This window comes from Phasianus colchicus, chromosome 1 (genome assembly GCF_987193195.1).
Source record: "Phasianus colchicus chromosome 1, bPhaCol1.hap1.1, whole genome shotgun sequence".
NCBI lineage: Eukaryota > Metazoa > Chordata > Aves > Galliformes > Phasianidae > Phasianus > Phasianus colchicus.
The window spans coordinates 15,107,373-15,113,372 of record NC_143436.1 but is presented as its reverse complement, the minus strand read 5'-3'; positions in this window follow the sequence as shown (position 1 = coordinate 15,113,372).

The window sequence follows — 6,000 nt, the reverse complement described above, 5'->3', positions numbered from 1 at the left end:
CTTCAGAGGGCTTCCTTCCTCCCAGAAGAGCAAAAAGAAAGAGAAAAAAACAGTCAATGTATCCAAGAGCCTCAAGGGCCTGTAGGCTTGTCTGTGATAACATCTCTGGCCTGTGAGATATTTCTAAGCAGTGGGCTCTGAGCGCCTCAGATGTTGCAATCCATAAAAGACCTGGCTTTGAGAATGAGATAAAACTTTTCTCACAGGATTTATAGACCACAGTGAGCAATCTGCTAATGCATCCTAGAACCTCTGAGTGGGAAATGGGTCTTGGCAGACAGCACAGCTTCCAAAGTCCTTATGACTTCTGAAAATCATGTCACTTGCTCCAGCTATGCGCAGTTTTCTGGAAGATCCAAATCTTTCCTTGTAGCACCACTCTGAAGGGTCCTAGGAGAGGCCACTGGGGTGGAAACACCCATAGAGATCGCAAAACATAGCCTGGTTCCCTGAATAGGAAGAAGATGAGGAAGTAAGTAGATATCCAGCTTTACCACTATTCGTCTGCCAGATAGTCCTGTGGGAGCTGGCAGCAAGGTCCAACTAGTCTCATCCTTATTATAGAAAGGGGATAATGACTGCTGAGAGGACAGAAGGATTCTCAGTGTGTGATCAGTGCCCATACTGCTGCCCTGGCTAGCTTCCAGCATGATACTCACCAGGCTGAGACTTTTTTCCTTAATCCAGAAAGTGCTAGCCTAGTTCTGTGGGCTTCCCATGGGAATCATCATTGCATGGCTTGAGATATGGAAGGAACTGGGATCACTCTGCTCTCCTCACCTGTCCTGGGTCCCAGTCAGACACATCTGCAGTTCTGGTGTGTGCTTCCAAAGGGAGACTACTTTCTGTGAGTCTCTACTGTTTTTTCCTCTCTCTCTTATCCTTACAAGATGCAGAGGAATATCTATTATCTTAAAATATTTATTACTTAGTAAAGATCAAACATTATTTCATTTTAAACATGGTAAGTATTTAAGATTTTAACTTTTAAAACAAATATTTGCAAATTATTCTGTTGTATAAACAAATCCTTATTTAGAAGGATGATGTTTTGAAAAAGGTTTCTACAAAAAAAAAAAAAAAAAGACATTTTAATTGATGGCTTTAATTTTCTATTTTGTGTCTCAACCATCGGCATACTTCAATTTAGATGTCAACATTTTTATGCCTGGAAGCTGGGGAATAAAAATAGTTACACTCTAAAAAGAGGCAGTTCTGAGGGTGAGAGGTCCTGATCTTGCAAGTTCTTGCTCAAATGGAAACTCAATGGGACTACTAGGGTGAGGAGGAATTACTCACCCAGCAGACATTATAAAATGAGGTTGAGCTTCTCTACTAAAATGGTAATAGCTCAAACATGGAAAATCTTATTCACTCTGCTGAAATGGGGTGTAAAAATCCGTGCTTTTTGAAGAAGTGGCCACAGCTGAAAGGCAGTGGATATCTGTTTTGAAAGCAGATGAAAACCTCCTGCTAAGTGGTTAGGCTGTAATGTTGTCTTAACATTCATTGTGTGGTTTGATTTTTTTTTTTTTTAGTTTTTATTTTTAATATAGATGAGCTACAGTGATTGCAGGATGGTTTGGAAGCCAAGTATGTATTCGTGTGAATATTAACAATGCCTTGGGCTAGTGAGAAAGCTTGAAAACTTTGTATTAACTTAAATAAAAATCAGTGCATGTTTGGAATTACTTAATTATGTGACCTTAAAAACAGTTTTCTTGGCACAATAAGATGACCTTACCCTCAAAAAAATGTGCTACATGACAGAAATGTACTATATGGCAAAAATATCTTTCTTTCCATCACAAAGGAGTCCTGACACAGGACAGAAAACCTAATTTTATTCCAAGCAATCCAGCTGGTACATATGAAATTCAGAAAGAATGAACACATCACGACAGCAGCATACCAACTGTCTGACTCTCAAGATAAGGGTAAGTGCCTAATAGCTGCTTTCCAGAAAAAGAGTACTCAGCTAAGAACCAGGGTACATGTCAAGGAGGTTTTAAAGTGGGAGCATTACTCACAGCTCAACAGTGATTAAAGAATATTAAAACAAGCCAGAGAACCCTCTCTCTTCTTTTAGTACTCCAAGTGAATGGAAAAATATCCCCAAACGCTTTTCTCCCCTGGCACTTTCTTACCCGATGCTGTTTCTGAGTACCTCTATGCTGAAAGTCAGCTTAGGTTTCTAAGAGGCAGCCCCCACTTTCAGGATTCAGTGTCTGTGCATATCCTGGGCTCCATCACACATGACCAGCTTCAAAGCTGTTTGTAGCAAAACGAGTTTTACAACAGGAGGAGACCCGTAGTTCTGAATCCTTCAAAACACCACAGTTAATATATTAGCATCTTGTTCTCAGCCTGTGAAAGGGCACCTAACCTTTCCAATTGCTGGTATTTTTTCTCCTTTTGTGATGTTGCTGAATTTCCTTCTGAAAAACAGTGATTGCATGAATGATTAAGCAACTTTGTAATTTGCTTGTTGTCTGCAGTTTGTGGCAGTACTCCCTCGCTGTAGGTTAGAAATAAAGAATTTCCCCAGTATGAAACTTCTGACTCCAATTTAGTGCATCTTGGTGGTTCCTTCATGGACAAGTTTATGGGCAATAGAAAACTCTTTCCAGTGCAACTGATTCTCCTTCTCCTCAGCTGGAAAAAAAGAGGTCAATGCTCACTTTTTTCCTCTGTTCTGATTATGTTCGAACATATTTGTTGTATTTGGAATTACAAAGCAATTACCTTCCCCAGATCTCAGTGGTTTCCTCTGTTGTTCTAGGTTTTGATGTTGCAAGTATCTATGTGCATATGGAACTTTATGTCTGGCCAGCTTGCACTGTTGGATCAAAGGCTAACATCTTATTTCTCAGAATTATTTTTGTAAACAATTCATTTCCAGTGTACGACCACACGGCTTATTAGTTTTCTGGGGTTATGATCAGGGATGCTGAAAAAACATGGAAATTTCATATTTTTGTGTCTTTTTAAAGTTTAAAGTTTGGTCTTGGAACATGTCGATGCCTGAGCTATTAGTGGCTGGGACAGCCTGGCTCAGTGCTGGGGGATATGAGAAGAAATTCACAAAGAAGTTGATTCTTTTCCCATAATTAGCTCATTTCCTGAGCAAAGTTACCCCACATATAACATTAAGTAGATCTTCTATAGTTTGTTATTTATTAGCAGGCCTGCTTTTTTGTAGGTTAAGTCAATTCTCTTTTAAATGCTGCTCATTTTCTTGTTGCCCACTGTGACAACTGCGACAATCTGTTTGTCATAGAGTTTAGTACATCTGAATTTATATATAAAAGTAGCAGGAAGTGGAGCATCCTTTTTTGTGGGTTTGGGACCTTAAAACATAGTGTGAAGATTTACCAGATTACTCCCTGTTTTTTAAAATGATGTGTTAAGAAATTACTTCTTAACTTTGCATTTTATGAATTCTCTTACAAGGGTGACTCTACTTTGGAAGTTCTTGATTATTCTCTGTGTTATGGGTGTGATGACGTGGCAGTACGGTAATACAGCAGGCCAAGGCAGGTAGCAGGCAGTTTGCCATTCTGGGCTGAATTGTTTCTGGCTCAGTACCATACGCCTGATGATGGCATGTGTCTTCTCAGGAAGGACAAATTGCTCTCCTTCATGTTTGGCAAGCTCCTGCTGGAAGGCCAAAGAGGTTTATATTTAGTACTGATGCTGTTTAGCCAACAAGCTGGGAAAATTGTCATGATGATGCAACTAGAGATTTACTGAGGCTGTTTTCCAGAGCTGAGGATGACACGGTTGAAATAGGCTTTGAATTTCCAGACCTGAATCGTGGTGTTCCTATTTTCCTGAGGTATGGTACGTCTGGCTCCCACACCCAGCCTGAAGCCAGAACTAGAGATCATTCCAATATTGTATTGGTGGGATTCCTACAAAGCTGCCTATTTTGATATATGGCTTGGTACTTAAAATTTGTCTCTCGTCATTTTGTCCTTCCCTTCTGGTGACTCATTGCTCCCTGTCTGCCTAAGCATGTGTGCTCCCAGATGTGCTGAGAGCAGAGGTCCACAAAGCATCAGCTATTTTCCTATCAAAACCCTCTTTGCCTGCTGTGGGTGTGTCTCCTATGTAGTGCTCAAAATATTGGTGGGATCGAAAGCAATGCAAGCTTTGGTGCTCCCTGGGGAAATATCATCTCATCTGTTCTTTCCCTTTGTGAAACAGCAACATTGGGAACTTCCCAAAGACAGGGAGAAATGCTATGGGCTTAACGTAAATCTTATTTATGTTATTTCCACTTAGAATTGGCCACCAGGATATCAGCTGTTCACACAGAGCATCTGAGTTGCCTCCTCTCAGACACCATTCCTACGGGAACGATCACCATACAGAGATGTACAGTGAAATTCATCCTCTTCTGAATGCTTGCTTCAATCTTGGATAGGTACTGTTTGTACTGGAGTTACATTTTCAACTGAAAATTTCAGCTATACTTAGGCTTTGCAAATATAGCAGTGTTAGCAAGCTTAAGAAAGAAATTATCTCTTGAGGAGATAAAACAAATATCCCAATGTAAACATGATTTTATTGTCTTTGTTTAGGCTGTGTGAAGGAATGGAGAACCATTTGGGATGAGCTAAACAGGCTTTTTATTAACACAACTTTTCAAACACAACTCTGCTCAGTCTCTTGGCTCAAGACCCATGAAATAAAAAAGATTAAGGAGTCTACTTTCTTCTTTGCTTAAAAGATCCATACATCAGAATATTTGCTTGTGTTCTTCCACACATTCTCATAAGCAAAGGAATTTTGAAGGTAGTCCTAAAAGCGCTGTCAAGTTGCATCATAATCCTTCACTTAGGCATTTAAATCTTCTTTTATCTGAAGTAAGCACTGGTTTGGTTCTTGTAGCTGTAGCAAAACATGAGTAGTCACCTGTGCTTGTGTTGGGACTATTGGGGTTTTCTCTTCTATAAGCTAAGCAGGAAGTACCTGTGACTTGCTTATATTGTATGTGTGTCCTCCACATTTGCTGTTTAGGTACTATTGGCAGCATATTGCACAACTAAGAGTAAGGAGTCTACCATTTTCCTTGTTTGTCCATTCCCTGTACATAAAAATTAGGTTGTTCTGATGATGTAATTCCTGAGAGGACAGATCATCTTCTCTGGCTTCTTGTCATGACACTGGCATTGCTTGTGGAATTTTTCTTTCTATCGGAGTATAATTTCCAGCTCTTCTTCCAGTGAACAAACGCTGATTAATAACTCTTGGCATCGGAAATAATTCACAGCTTTTGCTTATTTTCAGTAGCTTAGTACACTGAGGGAAGGTCTTGACAACCTTCATTTGCTTTGATTAGTAGCTGATTGACTATTTTTGTGTTTTTCTCAGCTTTCTGTCCATTGGGCCAAGAAAAATATGGAGAGCTGGTTGTGCATGTCTGTATCATCCGTCCTGTACAGATCTGTTAACCACCCCCCTCAGATGTTTGTTGTTGACTATTACTTGAATAAATTAATTGCAATCCCTTTATCTAGCAAATACTGCCACATGGTGACTCATGGGTATGAACATCCTCCAGCTCAGAAACCATCTCTAGTCCATTGGTCCGTCAGTAAGATATTTGCTTATATTTTCCAAAGAAGTCTTTTTTCTGTCAATGAAGTGGTGTAGAGAACTGTTCAAGCCACAAACCAGGTCCTAAAGGGCAGGTGCTCAAGTAATGCATGACCCTACCCCTATAGGAAAAGTTTTGCTGTTTTTCTTGCAAACTTTTCAGCGTTACAGAAAAGAATGCTTTCATTTGGGCAAAACAGTTAAGAAACTAAGTTACAACAAGGAACATTCGGCCCAGCTTTCAGAGTCTTGCTGTCATCTAGACTGAAAAGCAGGTTCCATCAAGAGCTTGTCCTACTGCACTTCCTCTGCCAGCTGTCCCTCCTTTATAGGCCTTTGGAATCGAGAAAATCATTGAGCAGAGATGAATTTCCAGACTGGTGACAGATAGCACCT